The sequence below is a fragment of the Plecotus auritus genome (assembly GCF_963455305.1).
Source record: "Plecotus auritus genome assembly, chromosome: 4".
Lineage (NCBI taxonomy): Eukaryota > Metazoa > Chordata > Mammalia > Chiroptera > Vespertilionidae > Plecotus > Plecotus auritus.
Window position 1 is genome coordinate 133,536,308 of NC_137775.1, and position 19,406 is coordinate 133,555,713.

General features: G+C 40.5%; 1 protein-coding gene across 2 annotated transcripts in view; it reads right to left on the reverse strand.

Annotated features, from left to right (window-relative positions):
• PTN (pleiotrophin) overlaps positions 1-8,425 on the reverse strand; it is a 97,460-nt gene extending 89,035 nt beyond the window's left edge. The window contains exon 1 of one of the 2 annotated variants that reach the window (XM_080667153.1): positions 8,140-8,425. The gene's annotated coding sequence lies outside the window, so the exon portion shown is untranslated. The remainder of the gene's footprint in view (positions 1-8,139) is intronic. The other variant, XM_080667152.1, reaches the window with a different exon arrangement.
• Between the last annotated feature and the right edge of the window lie 10,981 nt (positions 8,426-19,406).

Genomic DNA, 19,406 nt, shown 5'->3' on the forward strand with positions numbered 1-19,406 from the left:
TGGGTGTCGTGAGAAAATGACAATGACAAGCAGCAGAACTGGGGAAAGAGAAAGATAGAACTGGCCCCACTGACTTTATTAATTATAACCACATTTACTATAACAGGTTATGGTTTACAATCATAGCATTGTCACAGTTTACCTTTAATATCAACCTGTGAGGTAGGCAAAGCAGGTGATATCATCAGCATCATCGCCATCTTATACCTGACAATCCTGAGGTTCTAGAAGATTCAGTGACATACTCTGCATCCAACACCAAACAACAGGAATAAATGCTTGTTCCTGCATCCAAACTTGACCCTTAGTTAGTTAGAGAACCAAGTGGCAGTTAGAGAAACAAAGGCAGTGGGGGAGATAGAGTGAGATGGACTATCATCAGGTGTTTTGTCACCATAATCATCCTCATCAAACACTCTCTAGCAATCAGACTCTGGGATCAGTATTTCACATTCATTTCTAAATTAATCTTCATGTCAATTCCAGAAGGTAAGTACTAGTGACCTCATTTGAGAGATAAGAAACTTGAAGAAAGACTACACTATTTGCTAATGGTCACACAGCTAGTAAGAAGTGTAGCTGTAGCTTATACCTTGATTTCTTTGACCTAGAAGTTCAAATTTGCTTGTTAGGGCTAAAGTTTCAAATGCATCACCTGTGTCTTGATGTCACATGTCCAGTTTCCTTGATTCCACCTCTCAACTCAGAATCTTTGAGGATGGCCCCTAGGCATCTGGATGCTAAGACACGATGCTGGTTATTCTGATAAACACTGAAGATAGGAACCACTAGGTCAGTGGTCGGCAAACTGCGGCTCGCGAGTTTGCTGCTCTATTGACTAATGAGTTTGCCAACCACTGCACTAGGTTATTTGGGCTCTTACTTTACAAACATAGGAGTTTAGTTTTGATGTGAGAGGCAACTGGAACATAAAATTAATTAGCCAAAGAAAGAGATGGCAATACATCATAGAGGAGAAAAAAATACCCAATCTAACAATTTTAAGACCTTTGTTTCAATGGCATTTAATGGGCTCATCTTAACCTTTCTAAGCTTATATGTCTCTATCAATTTCTCAAAAATCTTGCTCAGCCTACCTAAGTAGAATTGTTGCAAAAATGTAATGAGAAAATAAATGTGAAACGTTCTGAAAAGCAAATATTTTTTTAAATATGTTTTTATTGATTTCAGAGAGAGGAAGGGAGAGGGAGAGATAGAAACATCAATGATTAGAGAGAATCATTGATTGACTGCTTCCTGCATGCCCCTTACTGGGGATTGAGCTCTGACTAGGTGTCTAACCATGATCTCCTGGTTCATGGATCGATGCTCAACCACTGAGCAACACCAATCAGGCTAAAAAGCAAATGTTTTATAGCCACATTGGAGCTATGATGAAAATGCATCAAGTGATCAGTCTAGCAAGCTTTGAATTATATGGTTTGCTAAAGAAGTAGGTCAGATTTCTCTTTCCAAATTGGAGATAGCATGAGTCAGAGACCACACAAGGTTTGGAGCCTTTAAGGTAAAGGAAATGGAGTATGATTAGGAAGACACTCCAGAGAACTGGCAGGTATGTACTCGTATGGTCTTTGGAATGAAGGAGACAAAGAAAAGAGAGCTGGACAGGTTTCTTCTAGATGTATGAGACTGCAAATAGGGGTGCTCATGTTCAAACAGGAAATTGGCACCATGTGATGTTTAGGAAGATTAGGTATGAAGACAGACAGTCAAGTTCATTAGGGGAAGAGGGGCAAAAAAACAATGGTATTCAGAGTCATTTACTTATTTGTTTCACTCAAATGCCAGGCATTTGGGGGTTTTCAAGGGTCCTATGCTAGATATTCTAGGGTTCTTGAGATGAACCTGCCTTCAAGGGGTGCATAGTGTGGGTGGGGCAGAGCCAGTGGTAAGGGTGAGTAAAAGGTGTGTTCTTCCAATGTCAACATGCTGAGAAAGCAGGAGCTGAAGTCATTGGAAGGGGTGAGTAGAAGCTGGTTAACAGGAGGGGAGAATTAGAGCGCCATCTAGAGGGAGGATTTGCTGGGAAAACCTTCTCTGGGCATCTTCCATCTCCAGCTCATTTACAGTTTCATCCAAATCCCACAGCTGAAGTTGGAGGACTTGTGTTCTTTTCCTCTGTGTCTATACTTTCACTGAATAACAGTCATCTCATGTCTGGTACAATTTTCCTGAAAAGGATATCTAGAGCGAAGTGTCATGCCTTTAAAATTATGTTTATTCTAAATAACTCAAGCTGAATTCTTAAGATGTCACTTTCAATCTTTTTTTTTTTCTGCTCTATTATGCGGCAACTGTGAAATGAAAACATGAAGGAATGGAGAGTTCAACTGCTCACCCAGAATAAATGACATGAAAGCAACAAAAAGACAGTGATGCTTTGGAAATAAATATTATCACCATTTCCATTTAGCCATTTGAGAGTTACTTTCCTTTTTCTCATAAAAATGTTTCTTTTTTTTAATCTCTTTGTCACTGGAACTGCTTAGGATAAAAATCTTGTGTATACATAGTTTACTATAACTTTTCTTCATTTGTGTTTTAATCTTATTATTCACACATATATTGAGAGACAGCAAGTTGCTTAAAGGCATATTGATTTATCTTCCTATACCCTGCCACACAACCTGACATATAATCGGGGCAGTCAATAGCTGTAGGTGTTGTTAGGAATAAGAATAAAATAACAAGAGATCTTTTATTGCAATCTCCTTTCCCAAATAGGACTGTGCTCAAAGCATTGCCTTCAGTATTCATTCAAAAAATAATGAAAAATGTGAGACCTAAAACTAATAGAGAATGGTAAGATCTGGAAACTCAAAGAGAGTCCTGATCAACAATGAAGCATGGGGGGGGGGGGGGGGGTGGGGAGGAGAGAAGGAAGGGGAAAGGAAGGGGGAGAGAGAGGGAGAAAACAAAAATATCTGGAAATAAATGTCCATATTTGGAAGTTGAAGTGGTGGGAAAGGAAAAAATAAAGATGAGAGGAATGGCCAACAAAGTTGGAAAAAAATAAGATAAAAATAATATGTCAAGGAGGTTAAGAAGGCACATTAGCAGCCAATGGGCTATATGACAAGGAAAAGGAAGAAATGCAAAAAGCCATCAGTTTGATAAAATGTATGTGACTTTTAAAGTGTTTCTTTCAGAGATGGGTAGGGGTGTGATGGATTTTCTTTGTTTGAGATATCTTTTAAATAAATTTCCAATAAAGGATTTCACAAGTTAGCACCACTTACCAAACACAAAGTGTTTAGAATTGTAAAACTGTGAGCCCTAGAGAAAAGAAACTGGGACTTACTGCTAAGTATTTCCTAAATATACCACATGCCCAGCACAATATAAGACATGCTGCACCTATGTAATAAATATTGTTTATTATTAAACTGACCTGCCATTGTAGCAAGAAACATTGTATGGTTGAGGTAGGGCCTGGGGGAGTGTGATGGGGGTGAGCAATTCTGGTTCCACCCCTTCACTGCAGTTGAGAAGCAGAGAAGAGAATACAGTCAATATTTATTATAGTGTTGAAAGTAGAAGCTGATCTTAGCCAGGGTCTGTGTCAATACCGACAAAAATCTATGGAGTCAAGGTTCAACCTTGACTTCAATCGAGCGAGCAAGTTTCAACCTTCCATGCATTCTAAGATATGGGCAACCACCCCTGATATGTGTGTACATAAACGGAGAGATGCCATCATAGGAAAGGAATTAGGCAAATCATTGTGGGGCTTGTTGGATGGGAAATGATGGCAACTGGATCAGAAAAAGGAGAAATGAGAGGGGGGGGGCCACTAACAAGTAAGCATAAGAGTTGGAAGAAGTGGGAACATGTTGAGATACACACAGCATGCTATTTGTGTTTTAAAATGATGTTTTGGATTTCACTAAGTGCAAGTCTTAGAATTAAGAGCTCAAGTGTCAGTTGCTATGGCTCACTTCTTAAAGACCAAAATACAGGGGGATTTTTTTTACTAAGTATGAAATTTAAGAATCTAAGGATTCTGCTTTTAAGAAACTCATTATGATGATCTTTTCCTATGTGAATGTCACTTTATCTAACCCTATTGTGAAAAAAAATAGCTCCAAAATAAAGCCCAGTAGAAGAAATTAAGTTTTATTTCTCGTACAATTTAAGCAAGTCCTTGCCTACCCTTAAGAAATAGGGATTTGTGGTGGATGGGATCTCCATAATCAGTCCATAATATTATCACAGTTACAGTGCCCTCTGATAATGTTACAGTATAGCTGCCCTTTGAAACCACAGAAATGTTAACTTCTCATTTACCAAATACTAAAACAGGGAGGAACAAAAGGCTTGTTACATTTGACAATCCAGAAAGATCGTATGACACCTGTTGGAAGCTGCCCATTGCCTTCACTAGCAGAGAGGTGTGGACCAGGAACCGGGAAGGCTGGTCAACCTTGAAGCTCTGAAAGGTCAGAGCCACCCACCCACTGTTTAGTTGAGACAATAGTAGCTAAAGCAACTTCCACCTTTTAGTTTTATGTAAATTCTTGCTGCTTGGCTATTATTGGAATTGCCTGCCTAAAGGCTATGGGTGTATCCCATAGTCTTAATAAAAGGGATCGCTAGGCCGGAGCAAAGCAGAGTCCTTCCTCTTGAGTTGGCCTCCTGCCAGGGCCCCAATATTTACAAATTAATATTTTCTAGTCTCTTTCATTTGTGTGCGGCCTCCTCCAGAACCGAACCCTGAACCTGAACCCTGAACCACGCGGGACGTAGTGGGGACACTCGCAACTGGCAGCCCAACGTAGGGTACTCGCAGACACCTGGAAAACTATACCACATACAAGCCTGGCATGAAACGTGTGGAAAAACGACCTAGTGGATGGATACTAGAATTGGCCAGAGACATCAAAAATGGAGAACAACTTTCCAAAGGGAGGCCATGGCCCAAATTCTGCTGCAGCCAGTTGACTCTGGATGGAAAAAAAGCAGGCCCAGCTCAGAAAGAGAGGGTCCATATCTGAATATTATTTTCCCCCAAGGCAGTGGCATGGCCTTGTGCCAAGAGCAGCAGAATTCTCTTGACGGTTCCTTAGAACAGCAGCCAGGGGAGACTTGGCATCCGAGCAATGAAGTGCAGGCGCTCAGAGAGCCCTGACTTTGCTGATGCTCCAGAGAGGACCACACCTTGAAGTGGACGGAGGTGCACTCAGGTGTTGAACCAGGAGAGAAGTCAAGAACAACTCTCTTCATCACGATGTTAGCATATAAAAAAGCATAAGTGTTGGGAGAACTGGAATTTATATTTTGAATTCTGACTTACGGCCCTCAATCTACAGTTGCCTTACTACATACACCATTTTGAATAAGCCAAGGAAACTCGGTCTCCAGAGACAATTTTTGAAGAGTAGCAAAAATCCCACATGGCTAATAGGACTATGTTCTGAATGCATATGAGATTCATTTAAATAAAATAGCAAGATTCATTTAAATGAGGTTCCTTCAAAGAGAAAAAAACACATTGAAACTGAAAATATTTAATTTCTAAAATTGATTTTATTGATAAGAGCAATTAAACTATTTGGGGACCTTATTTCTCTCAGGTCATTGCCAATAATCAGGTTTTGTGAAGATGCAAACCAGGTCACTGACTTTACTAGAGTTGTGTTTTTTTGGGTGTGTGTTTTTTTTAAAAAAAGGCCCATTATGCTAAGTGAAATAAGTCAGTCAGAGAAAGACAAGCATCACATGATCTCACTCATATGTGGAATCTAATGAACAAAATAAACTGATGAACAAAATAGATCCAGAGACATAGAAGCATGGAACAGACTGTGGAATCTCAGGGGGGGGGGGGAGGCAGGGGGGGGGGAGGCGGGGGAGGGTGGGTGGATGGGTAGCAATCAACCAAAGAACTTGTATGCATATATGCATAACTCATGGACACAGACAATAGGTTGGTGATGGCCTGGGATGGGGGGTAGGGAGGCTAGAAGAAGTCAATGGGGGGAGACGGGGGTCATATGTAATACCTTCAACAGTAAAGGTTTTTTTAAAAGCCCATTAAATAAAAATGTGAAGACTGCAATATAGTGCTCTTTATAAAGACCAAATAAGGTACATGGAAACTTTCAATAAATGAGTAAATGTATTACTCCAAATATCATGGAAAGAGGTCTGGGAAATTATAGAGTTATGCATTATTATGTAATACATGCTATACTATATATACTATGAAATACATGTTATTTTTATTCTGTATAACACCTCATTTAAAAGGTAGGTAATATAAAGTTATATATTAACAGCAGTTTCATTTCTCTCACAGCTGTAGCTTTGAAAATATAATGTGACTGTGTCCACAAGTGAATGGCTAGAGTACAGCACCTAGTGAGATATATATGACTTCAGGTTGGCGGTCCTTACAGAGGAGTCTCACTAAGTGAGGAGAAAAGTGTTCTAAAGGGGAACTGGAAACAGCCAGCAAGCAAAGATCACTTTCTAAAGTTTTAAAATACAATTAGAGAACTCAAAGCACCCACTTTCTTAAAGCATGGAATAAAGACATTCGTTTATTTTTAAATAAAATCATTTAAAAATCTCATCCCCTACTTTAAATGAAAAAGGACAAATGAGTTATTTCACCACTCTGTAGTAACTCATTTCCCAAAAAGGGGGAAAGAGATAACATCCACTCTACTTCTCTTTGAATGTAACTGGATTAAAAAAAGGTTTTTTTAATGATTTGGTTTTTTAAATGCATAATTTACTGAAAAATAAGCATAATGGAGATGGAAAGCACAAGCTTGATTTTCTGTGCTGGGAGGCACTCCCATTACCTTGTGGTATTTCCACACATCAATTCATCCCCGGATGATCAAGGAGCTCAAAGGAGCTCCACTGCTTCATCAATTCCACGTTTGCTTGGGGTCATGGAATTGCTTCAGGATGTTATTAGTTCAAAGGCTCTTCTTGGTAGTCCCTGCTTCTCCTCCCAGGCCCTTCCCCCTTCCCTCCAACACACACACACACACACACACACACACACACACACACACACACATGGAGGTTAAGAAGGCGCATTAGCAGCCAATGGGCTATTTCTGTGCACACACAGAGATGCACACAAAATGCCTACTAAGATAAAAGATTCTCAAAGACCAGGACTTTGCTGCCCCTCACATTGCCATTCTCCCCTCTCACCATCATTCCTCCCCCCACAGGCCACTCCTTTTTTTCAATCTATTCCCAAATTTGCAAAGCTGTGTTAACAGAGATATGTGTAAGTTAACAACAGAGTGTAGATAAACTCAGTGTGTGTTCTTGAGTTTGTATGTCTGTGTGTGTTAAGGACAAAGGTGTGTGGGTGTGTGTGTGTGTGTGTGTGTGTGTGTGTGTGTGAATGTATGAAGTGTTTTGTTTGGTGTGTAAAGTAGGGAAGGAGGTAAATACGTTCATCGCTTTAAATTACTTTGTTAACTTATTAGAAACACCAGCTCTGAAACTGAGAATCTGACAAATTAGTAATAAATAAATCCTAGTATTCCAATGAGATGAGGTGAAAGGTGTGTCCTTTAAACTTTGCACTTAGCCCTTTCTAGAACCATGCCCTGAGTGGCGGGCAGGAGGAGGAGTGCTGGATGCTGTGAGAGATGCTGGGTGCAGCGGGCACTGGGAGGAACCAGCCCCCGCGAGGGATCTGGAAATGTCAGCTGAGAGTCATCAGCAGCGGGCGATCCCGGGCGACCCGAGAAGGATGGGAAGGAGGCCTGCGCGCTCAGGTGCCTCACTTTCTCTGCCCTCCGCAGCCGCAGACACACCTACTCAGGCAGGTTTACAGGCAGAGCCCCAGCAATGTCCTCCCACTGGAGGCAGGAGCGGTCCAAATGCAGGCATGACATCACGAAGCTGTCGCCCTCCACTCATCTCGGGGGGCCCCTGACTCTCCTGACCCGACGCCCCCCAAATACGCCTCAGTTTGCCTCTGGAGCAAATAAATTTCGAAAGCGACCCCTCCCCCAAAAGCCACCGAGGCAGCCTCTCCCCCACTCTTTCCTCCATCAGCTGTTGGCGCCCCGAAAAGTGGCAGAAGGTGCAGGAAACTCGATTGGAGACACCTGGGAGAATGGCGCGCCCTTTTCCACTTACTTTGAGTTGTAAACGTGCTGTCTGCGCTCGGGCTGCCTTTGTTGAAAGGGGCGAGGTTTGCTGCTCGCGGTCCAGGTACCCGGGTGGCTGCTGCCGGCGGCGCGGGCTGCTCCCTCCCTGCTGCCGGGGACGGACTCACTGGTCTCTTTCTCCCCCTGGCTTCACTTCGGGGCTTCCTCTGCTCCGCGGCTCCCTTGGCGGGATTTTCGGACTGGAAGGCGGGGAACCTGATCCTGCCTTGGCCTCAATTCCGCCCCGACAGGGAGGGAACGGAAGGGAAGTGGAGGATGGGGGGGAGCTGCGCGGGCAGGGAGGACGCTGGCCGGCGAGGGAGGGAGCGCTCTTCCCCTGGCGAGCTGATTGGGAAGCTTATTAAAAGCAGAATTCTCGGGGGGCAGGCCCTCCCCGCGGGAGCACGCACACCGATTTGAACCCAGAGGCCAAAGGTGGAACATGGCTTTGTTTTAACAGAGAGACCCACACAGTATTTCTTTTCCCAACTTTACCCACGACCTGTTAGTTCATCAAGTAGGACTCTTAAATGGAGCATTGATGGCAGTTTAGGTTACAGTTTTGGTTTTTTATAATGATCTTCAGAATGAAAAAGCACGGTCTTCAAAACCAACCTCTCAATCCTCCCCCCTTCCCCCACCCAAGGCCCTGCCTACACACAGCGCTGGTTAACTTCACTGTCAGTCATACCACCTGTGCTTCTTCAAATGTGCAAGTGCTTTTTTGCGCTTGTCACCAAGAGTGACAGATGTCTGAGAGTTCCCAATTAAATGCCATTTTCCTTTAGGGGCTCTTTCCTTTTTTGGCTTCCTTGGCGCCTTTAGTGGCCTGTTTAGCGACATGTCTTTGACACCCACGAATTTAGGGGATTAATCGATGTGGGTAAAACTCAGAGGCTGGGCTTCTTGGCTTTCTGGAATTTCCATTTTGTTCAAATGAAAGATGCTAAAGTGATATCTCTAAGACTGTTTGAATAACACAGATGAATATTTATGATTTAGATGAGATCAAAGTATTGTGTAAAATGATCAAGTATAAAAACAAGTTTACCCCAGACATTCTAAAAAAATAAATGTTGAGATGCTCCGCCACTGATCAGCTCTTTCTTGCTCCATTTACTCTTTCAGCTTATCATTTAATGGTGTCCACCCCAAAGTGACTGCAGAATATACTTCCAGTTCCCAAAGATCTGAGGTTACATTCCTTCGATTCAACTTGAAAAATATCTATTAAGTGGCTTCTATGATTCTTAAAATTTATGTTTACTTAGAACTATACCTAAATCCAAAAAAATAGAAATTGATTTGTAGCAAGTACTTTTTAGGGACTCTGGATTCTTATATTGACTGCAATGGTAGACAAATGGCTCTGAGGAGGTGGGGACGAAGACCTGTCTCTACAAGTAGGACTTTAAGTCAATCAATCAATCAATCAATCTTTTTTGTTTTGTTTTGTTTTTCAAAAGAAATTTACTTACACACCTCCAGTCTACCCCCATAACTAAACTCTCCATACACAAGCCGAATACCATCCTCTAATGAAATAAATGAATAAGGAACTACCATCCTCCAATGAAATAAATGAATAAGGAACTACCATCCTCCAATGAAATAAATGAATAAGAAACTAACTTCTACACACAGACTTCAGGTTGCCTGTTTCTCTTTTGTAATTTTATTTACCCAATGAAGCAAAGTAACGTTTGTTTTTATCTGATCTTACTTGTATAAATTATGGGGGAATGCACATTATCATTTTTTAAATTATTTTTCCCAGGCTCTTTACTGAGACTTCCCAATATTCACCATCAGTCCATAGAGATAAAGGTTAAAGGACATTAAACAAGGGGTTATCCATTCTCTATTTCTTCCTAAACTTAAAATGTCTACAAATGTGACATGTTGCTACTAGTTATTATGGTGCTTATCTATCAGGTTGATAAAGTAAGCATGAGATGCCCATGATTTCCACTCCATTACATGTGCTATCAAAAATAGGACCCTTGCCCAGCTGGGCTTAGCAATTGAACATCGACCCAGGAACCCAGGAGGTTACCAGTTCCATCCTCCATCAGGGCATATGCCCTGGTTGCAGACTCCATCCCCAGTTTGGGGCGTGCAGGAGGCAGCTAATCAATGATTCTCTCTCATCATTGATGTTTCTATCTCTCTCTCCCTCTCCCCCTACTGGCATCTACAAAAATCTGCTCTGCAGTTTCCATAAGCCAGCTGCTTATATAGGGTAGGACAAGGATTACATGGGGAAGTGGGCTCTGCAGGCTGGGGTGGGACTCCACTGTTTGGGCAACAAGGTTGTTAATCTTTCCATGATAATAGGCAGGTCTTGAATGAGAAAAACTTTATTGTTTTGATATCTGTGACTAGATTACAGAATTCATGTCTATCTTTGTAATATTTTGTAATGATTATGCTATTTTTTAATTTAAAAAAACACTCACAGAAAATCCAACTAAGAACAGCTTAAATAGTTAAGGAATTATCTCACAAGCAACACAGGTTGGTAAAGTGAGTGTTTCTGAGTCTTCAAGAACTCAGGACTTTCCATCTTTTGACTCTGCTTCTTCAGTTTGTGAACCAAGGCTCTTCAATATGGTTTCAAGGAGCTTCTGGCATATTTGGCTTGGAGTAGACAGGCCCAGTCCCAGTGGAGAACAGATGAGCTCCCCATGTCACAAAGCCACACAATCTATGAGAGCAAAAGAAAGAGGTGGAAAAGATTTGGGAAGCAATTAACAATGCCTGCTACAATTTCTCCCTGGCATTTCATAAATTTGCACTTTATCAGTCACCTTCATGAATCGCAATAGCTTGACTTAAGCCAATCAACCTTGTCTTTCTTGTCCAGAATTGCTAAAATTGAGGTTCTAAACTGGCAAAGCTGAGGAGCAGGCCTTGAGCAATGGCTTCACCCAGACTCATCCAGGAAATTAGGCCTGATATGCCCAAAGGAGTGTGATCACACATTATAAGAAAATAAAATCTACACATGCAATATCTCTTGTGAATATGGATGCAGAAGTCCTTAACAAATATCATAAAATCAATGCCAGTAATATATAAAAAATATAATACTGTAGAGCATTTGGCTGCTTATCCATGGAACACAAGTTTGGCATTACATGTAAAAATGAAACAGTATAATTCACCATATTAACAGATTAAGTAGAGGAACAAAAAGAATACATTAAGTATATAGAAAAAGTATTTGAAAAGATTCAACACCCATTTAGCATAATTTTTAAGCAATTTAAAAATATAAATGAATATCCTTGTTCTCATAAGACATATCTGCAGAAGACATCCAGCTAAAGTGATACTTAATAGTAAAGTGAATGCTTTCCATCTAAAATTAGAAACAGGGCAAGAATGACCACTCTTACTGTTTTCATTTAATATTGTACTGGTGATCTCAGCCAGTAAAATAAGGTCAGAAAAAAAGAAATGAAAATAATAGAAAGAAAGATATGCAATTGTCTTTATTCTCATATGAGTAAATACATAGAAAAATTGGCAGGAATGCACAGAAGCTTCTAGAATACACAGAAGTGTCTTCAGCTGGATACAAGCTCAAATGATAAAAATCAATTTATTTTTATTTCTACAATGAACAAATGGAAATAAAATATTTAAAATGTATATAATGCATTAACTACTTGTGAGATAAATTTAACAAAATACACTGAAAAATAGCAGACATTTCTGTTTGAAGTTATAGAATACTGAAAGAAATGGAAGAGATTCATTATATTCATCAATTGGAAAATTAAAAATTGTTAAGATATAAATTCTGCTCATATTTATAGATTCAATGCAATTCAAACCAAATCCCAATAGGTTTTTACTATAGGAATTAAAAAACTGATACCAAAATTTCTATGACATTGCAAAGTTTTTCAAATTGGAAAACAGTTTTGAAACAAAGAACACTATTTGCTTGTATTAGGTTCCACTGAAAAAGCAAATATATATATTTGCAATATTGGCATAAAGATAGACTTATGGGTCAATGGAAAACAAAGCTATTAATTCACAAATAGAGTCAAAGATATTTCAGTTGGAAAAAGATAGTCTTTCCAACAAATGGTCCTGAAGGAACTAAACGGTGACACTGTAGAAAAAATTAATTCAAAATGAATCATATACCCAAATATAAAAAGCAAATGCTATAAAACTTCTAGATAAGAGTAGTACAAAATCTTTGTTACCTTGGAGTAGGCAAAGATTTCTTAGAACACAAAGATTTCTTATATAGAACATAAACATAAACATAAACATTTCTTGGATAGAACCAACTTATTGAAATACTGTAAATTGGACATCATTGAAATGAAAATGTTTGCTCTTTGAAAACCATCAATAAAAAATAACAAGAAGGAGGGAGATCCAAGATGGCGGCGTAGGTAAACACCTAAACTGCTGCCTCGCACAACAATTTCAAAACTACAACTAAAAGACAAAACGTCTATCACCCAGAACCACGGGAAAGCTGGCTGAGTGGAAGTTCTACAACTAGAAGGAAAGAGCAAACAGCATTGAGGGGTGCACAAGCGCTGAAAAGCTGAGGTACGGAGACGCGCGAATCGCGCTGGCGACGGGTGACTGGGAGCGCTGCTGTTTTCAACCCGAAGGGAGACAAGCTCCCGATTACTCTGAACTCCAGTTTCTGGGGAGTCGCGGGGGACACAAACTCCTACAGGGAGAAGCTGGACTGTCTGCCGTGGGGTCGGAAAGTGAGGGAGGCTTGCTCGCAGAGCTGCGCGCAGGAACAATTATTTATTGTGCTGGGGCACGGGACGCGAGGACACAGAGCCGCAGAGCCGGCTTACTGGCAGCCATCGCTGTTTGCCACACCCTAGCCTAGTCACGCCCTGAGACCCCGCCCCGCACAATCTACAAACCCACCAAAGCTCCAAGCAGCAGCTTTAGCATATGAATGGCCTGCCCTATCACAGCTTAACCTAGCAAACTTGCAGCCCGGGTCAGACAGCTCCAAAACCTCCAAACCCCAAGCAAAGAGAAAACTGTAGTTCTTGCTGTAGCTCCTGCTGGGTGGCCTCAGACAGTAGCTGACCTGCACCCCATTGGAGATCCAGAAGCCAGTGTACCTAGTGGTCAGTGTGAGACACCAGATTTCAACTCCTCACATCCATAAGTGATACATTCAAGAGGCAGACTCAGTGAGCACCAAAGCCCCACTGAAACAAGTCCTGCACCATAAGCGTGTCTCCAGCGCAGCAGTTCTTCCATTATAGACACAGCGGGTCCTCACAGCCAATTGGCCTGGAGGTCAATTCCTCCCAGTGTACCAACAGCAATCAAGGCTTAACTACACCAAGACTTTGCACTCTGCCCACAAAGGGGTGTACCAAAGGCGTCCACCTCAGGTGATTGGGGAGGCTGAGCTACTGGCCCCTATAGGTCACCTACCACACAAAGCCACTCCATCAACACAAGGAAGCAGCAAAATGCGGAGACAAAGAAACATGTCACGAATGAAAGAAATGGAGGAAAGCAAACTAATGGACGACATAGAGTTCAAAACCACATTTATAAGGTTACTCAAGAATCTTCTAAAAACCGCCGAGAAACTTGATGAGACAAATGAGAATGCCAAAAAAATGGAAAAGGACCAGTCAGAAATTAAGCATACACTGTCTGAAATAAAGAATATACAGAAACTCAACTGTAGATCAACGTACCCCAAGAATCAAACCAAAGATCTGAAATATGAGGAAACAAAAGACACCCAACCAGAAAAACAAAAAGAAAAAATCCAAAAATATGAAGATAGTGTAAGGAGCCTCTGGGACAATTTTAAGCGTACCAACATCAGAATTTTTGGGGTGCCAGAAGAAGAGAAAGAGCAAAATATTGAAAACCTATTAGAAGAAATAATGACAGAAAACATTCCCTACCTGGTGAAAGAAATAGACTTACAAGTTCAGGAAGCACACAGAACCCCATACAAGAGGAATCCAAAGAGGACCACACCAAGACACATCATAATTAAAATGCCAAGGGCAAAAGACAAAGAGAGAATCTTGAAAGCAGCAAGAGAAAAACGGTTAGTTACCTACAAGGGAGCACCCATACGACTGTCAGCTGATTTCTCAACAGAAACTATGCAGGCCAGAAGGGAGTGGCAAGAAATATTCAAAGTGATGAACAGCAAGAACCTACAACCAAGATTACTCTACCCAGCAAAGCTATCATTCAGAGTTGAAGGTCAGATAAAGAGCTTCACAGACAAGAAAAAGCTAAAGGAGTTCATCACCACCAAACCAGGATTACATGAAATGCTGAAGGGTGTTCTTTAAGAAGAGGAAGAAGAAGAAAAAGGTAAAGATAAAAATTATGAACAACAAAATGACATCAAATACATACCTACCAACAAGTGAATCTAAAAATCAAGTGAATAAAAAATCTGAAGAACAGAATGGACTGGTGAATATAATAGAATCAGGGACATAGAAAGGGAGTGGACTGACAATTCTCAACCTCCAGCAGCCAGTGAGGGGTGCGGGAAGAGACTGGACAAAAAGCTTACACCTATGGATGAAGAGAGTGGCGGGGGGTAAGGGCATGGGGTGGGGTGGGGAATCAGGTGGAGGGGAGCTGGGGGAAAAAAAGAGGAACACCTGTAATAATCTGACAATAAAGATTTATTTTTTAAAAAAATAATAATACAACTGAAGAGAATAAAAAAAAATAAATAACAAGAAGGCAATCCTGAGAATGCAAATAAATATTCTCAAAATACATGTCTGACAAAAATTGTGATCCAAGATATTAAAGATTCCATAATAACTCAATAACCAGAAGTCAATCAACCAAATAAATAATTGCTGAAAGATCTCAACAGTCACTTCACAAAAGAGAATATGTAAATACCAAGAAACATATGAAAAGTGCTTAACATTATTTTTCTGTCAAGGAAATGCCAAATGACACCCCTAATGAGATACTACTACATACCTACTCAAAGAGCTAAAATTACAAAGACTGAAAATCCCAGATGCTGGTGGAAATATAAAATGGTACAACCACTTTGGAAAACAGTTTGGCAGCTACTCATGAATTAAACATCACCTACCATATGATCTTGACTTTTCACTCTTAGGTACTAACTCAAGTTAAGTAAAAATATATATCCCATACAGAAGTTTGTACATAAATGACTATGACATCTTTATTCATAATAGCCCTAAATTGGAAATCCATTAATTGATGAATGTGTTGATAAAATTTAGTAGATCTATTCAATGAAAAACTATACTGCAATAAAATACATACAATCTCATGGGTTAAATTCATACATACAATCTCAAAACACTTTGCTGAGCAAAACAAGCCAGACACCATGTGCACATACTGTGTGATTCCACTAGATGAAATTCTAGAAAAAACAAACTTGATCTACATTGGCAAAAAGCAGATCAGTGGTTATCTATGACTGCAAGTTGATTTGGGGAGAAGTAGATAGAACCACTAAATATTCAATTGATGTGGCTATTACATGGAAGTAGACATTTGTCAAAATTTTCTGAACTGTACACTTAAAATGGGTGCATTTTATTATATATAACCAAAATTCTTAGATATACCTAAATAAAGTCTATTTACAAAATAAAAAGATAGCATGGTGTAGTGGGTAATAGCATTGACTCTACTCAAATTGCCTGGTTTCAAAGCCCAGGCCTTTCACTTACTGACTGTGTGACCTTTGGTAAGTTACTTAATCCCTCTGTGCCTTGGTTTACCATTTGAAAAGTAAGGATGATAATGGTGCTTGTCTTACAGAGCACTGTTTAGAACAACTGCTTGGTAATTAATAAACACTATATTATCTATATCTATATCTATATCTATATCTATATCTATATCTATATCTATATATATATATATATATATATATATATATATAAAAGCCTAAGTGACTGTTAACACCGAATGACTGGAACAACCAGAACGACCAACCAGTTGCTATGATACGCACTGAGCACCAGGGGGCAGATGCTCAATGCAGGAGCTGGTGGTCAGTGCGCTCCCACAGCCAACCTCCAGCAGCCAGCAAATTGCCCGTGGTCCCCCCATTCGGCCAGCCAACCTCCTTTGGTCCCTCCTCCTTTCCTCCCCCCCTCATCTGGCAGGCCCCAATTGGCCCCACCCCGATCCATCCGGCCCCAATTGGCCTGGCCCCGATGCGCCCTGATCGCTGGCCAGGACTAGGGACCCCACCCGTACACGAATTCGTGCACCGGGCCTCTAGTCATTCAATAAACTGACAAAAAACTTTTAAAATCACTATATTAAATTCTGGGCCAGATTCTACAATGGGTCTAGGGGGCCCATGTGAAAAGGAATGTTGTGAAGTAACACATTTTTTACACATGGACATTCCCTTAAAGCAAAACTGTATCCTAAGACATTTCAAAAGTAAACTCTTATAAGAAACAAATTTTTCTTTTCTCATTTACCAAAAGTAAACTCCTATGATTAATAGATATTCTATTGGTAGTCAACCAAGAAGACTGTCTGCAGAGTGTAGGTGTCTGACTAGTCAACCCTCAGATTCTGCTTCAGGACCAGCTCATGTAGGGCAGAACTGATGGCTGGGGATACACCAAGACAAAGTGACATATAAAGACATGTGCCCTGTCCTCAAATAGATTGTCCATGGCATTACCCTACTCGTATGCATATTCGTTTATAACGAACAGTTATTTCCTCAGTTCAGAGGAAAAAGCACCCACATCAAAGGTTAGGAAAAATTAAAAACACAATCCTATTTAATAAAGAGGTAATACGCAATGGTCGTTCTGGATCACCAGGAGGGTGGGGCAGTGAGCTACAGGAGGGCGGGCAGCGAGCTACGTGCAGCTGAAAGCTACAGCAGCGGTGGGCGGGGTGGCCAGCTGAGGCAAGTGGCAGTGAGCTACTCACGCATGGATTCGTGTGCAGATCCACTAGTGTTTTTAATAAGAAAAAATGGAAGGTCTTAGACTGGGTTTTGAAGAATGGATTTTTCAAAATGTGATGAGTGGAGTCAGAGATGGCAACTTTTCCAAGCAAGGAAGCCCAGAGTCCAGAAGGAATTCTGGATTTGGTTCAGAGACAATTTGGCTAAAGCAGAGGGGCCAGATCTGGGAACAAACCTGAGTTGGTGGGAGGTTCATTTGGTGGCAGATCTTGAATTTGCTTTTATTGTGGACACTGCAGAGGAATGGGGGCTTCAGAAAGAGACTGAGATGGTGCAAGTCATGTTTAGGAAGATGAATTTGGCAGATGTATAAAGCATGGAGACAACCTAAAGAAAAAAAGAAAAAGCCAAAACCGGTTTGGCTCAGTGGATAGAGCATCGGCCTGCGGACTGAAGGGTCCCGGGTTCGATTCCGGTCAAGGGCATGTACCTTGGTTGCGGGCACATCCCCAGTGGGGGGTGTGCAGGAGGCAGCTGATCGATGTTTCTCTCTCATCGATGTTTCTAGCTCTCTATCCCTCTCCCTTCCTCTCTGTAAAATGTCAATAAAATATATTAAAAAAAAAAAAGAAAAAATGTTAAAAACTGCCACCTCATCAGTCTTTCATGCAAGAATCTCAACTTTTATAGCATCAGGTAAAATTTATTTGAAAGGCATCAGCTAAAATTTGGCTTTTTGTAATTCTTACTTAATTTCTTACAGTCTCTAATGAATTACTTCTATGGTATCCAGGTAGCTCTCCTCAATGGCCTTTATGCCTTTATGCTTCTTTATGCCTCGTAGGTTCTTGATATTTTCTGTACTGATGAGGGCTCTGCTACTCTACTGCTCTACCTGAACCCTATCCTTCCACAAAGTTCCTCCTGTACCTCGATGCCTTTCCAAGAGTGGGCAGCCACGCTGGGCTGCCTGTCACGACCACCACTTCCCTGAGCTCATAATTTGTTCATGAAAAACCCCAGCAAGCTGTCATTTAGAAAGGACACAGATACAAGGAAAAGGGGATAAACTGAGCGGAGTTGATTCCTCTGATCTGCTGTTGGCTGGATTTCTGATTTTGGAAAATTCATTGATGGCTCTTGACCTTGAATCTCTTAATCTCTAAAATCTAGCACGACTAACAATCTTTAAGAGTCCTGCTATTCTGAGTATGGGGTTATAATACAATATATAAAAATACTAAAGTTATAATAAAATAGTAGTACTTTATTACAATAAGAGTTATTGTTATTTTAGCAAGTTGGAAGTGCTTAGCCAGCATGTATTCTCAAGAACAAAAATCCATCTTCCCTTTAAATATTATCTTCAAGTGCTTATAGGAGCACTACTTCCTTTGAATAATGTAAGTTTTATAAAGTCTTTCACATATACTTTCTCATTTGATACATATCAGGAACCCTATAACATCAGTTATTGTTACTAGCTGAGGAAGCGGAAGTTTAAATTGCTAATGAGGAGGGTGACATGTTTTCACAGAGGCTCTCTCTCTCTCTCTCTCTCTCTCTCTCTCTCTCTCTCTCTCTCTCCCTTTGCCACATAGCTAGTCCAGAAAATTTACATATTTTATACCTGAGACTCAGTAACTTCTCACTAATGCCAATTCTGTAATAAAATGAAAAGAAACTATGTGATAAATATGTAATCAATTTTGCCTTCCTTAACATGTTCTTATTTCCTTTCTTGTACCAGATAATTTTTAGGGGAATCAGGCAAAGAGATGAGAGCCTGAGGCCTGAGTCATTTTGTTATGATATGTTGAGGCTCTGTGGTTTATTTTAAGATCAGTTGCTATTTAGTAATTCATAGTCCTGGTTTTATTTTGGAAATGACTTTCAGTTTCCACTGGGCATGAATATTTAAGACAAGATTATCATTATTTGAGACCAAAATTTATCCTATGGAACTCAGCAGAACATTTTCCAAGACTCGAGTAGAATATGGCTATAGGACATGTTATTACTGAGGGATTCTGCAAAGTATACACCACAAACCTGCACACAGATACACAATTATGCACATACATGCAAAATAAGGAGTCAAAGGAAATCTATCAACAAATGATATATCACATACGGCCTTTTGACAAAGAGCACATACGAGCACGCACATCTAGAAATTGAAGGAAATGTGTCCACAAATTTTGTTTACCAAAATTGCTCCTTGAAATGAAATTTCAGAATAGCATTTATCTCATGGGGGGGGGGGAGCGGGCGGGGAGAGAGAGAGAGAGAGAGAAGGAGAGGGAGAGGGAGGA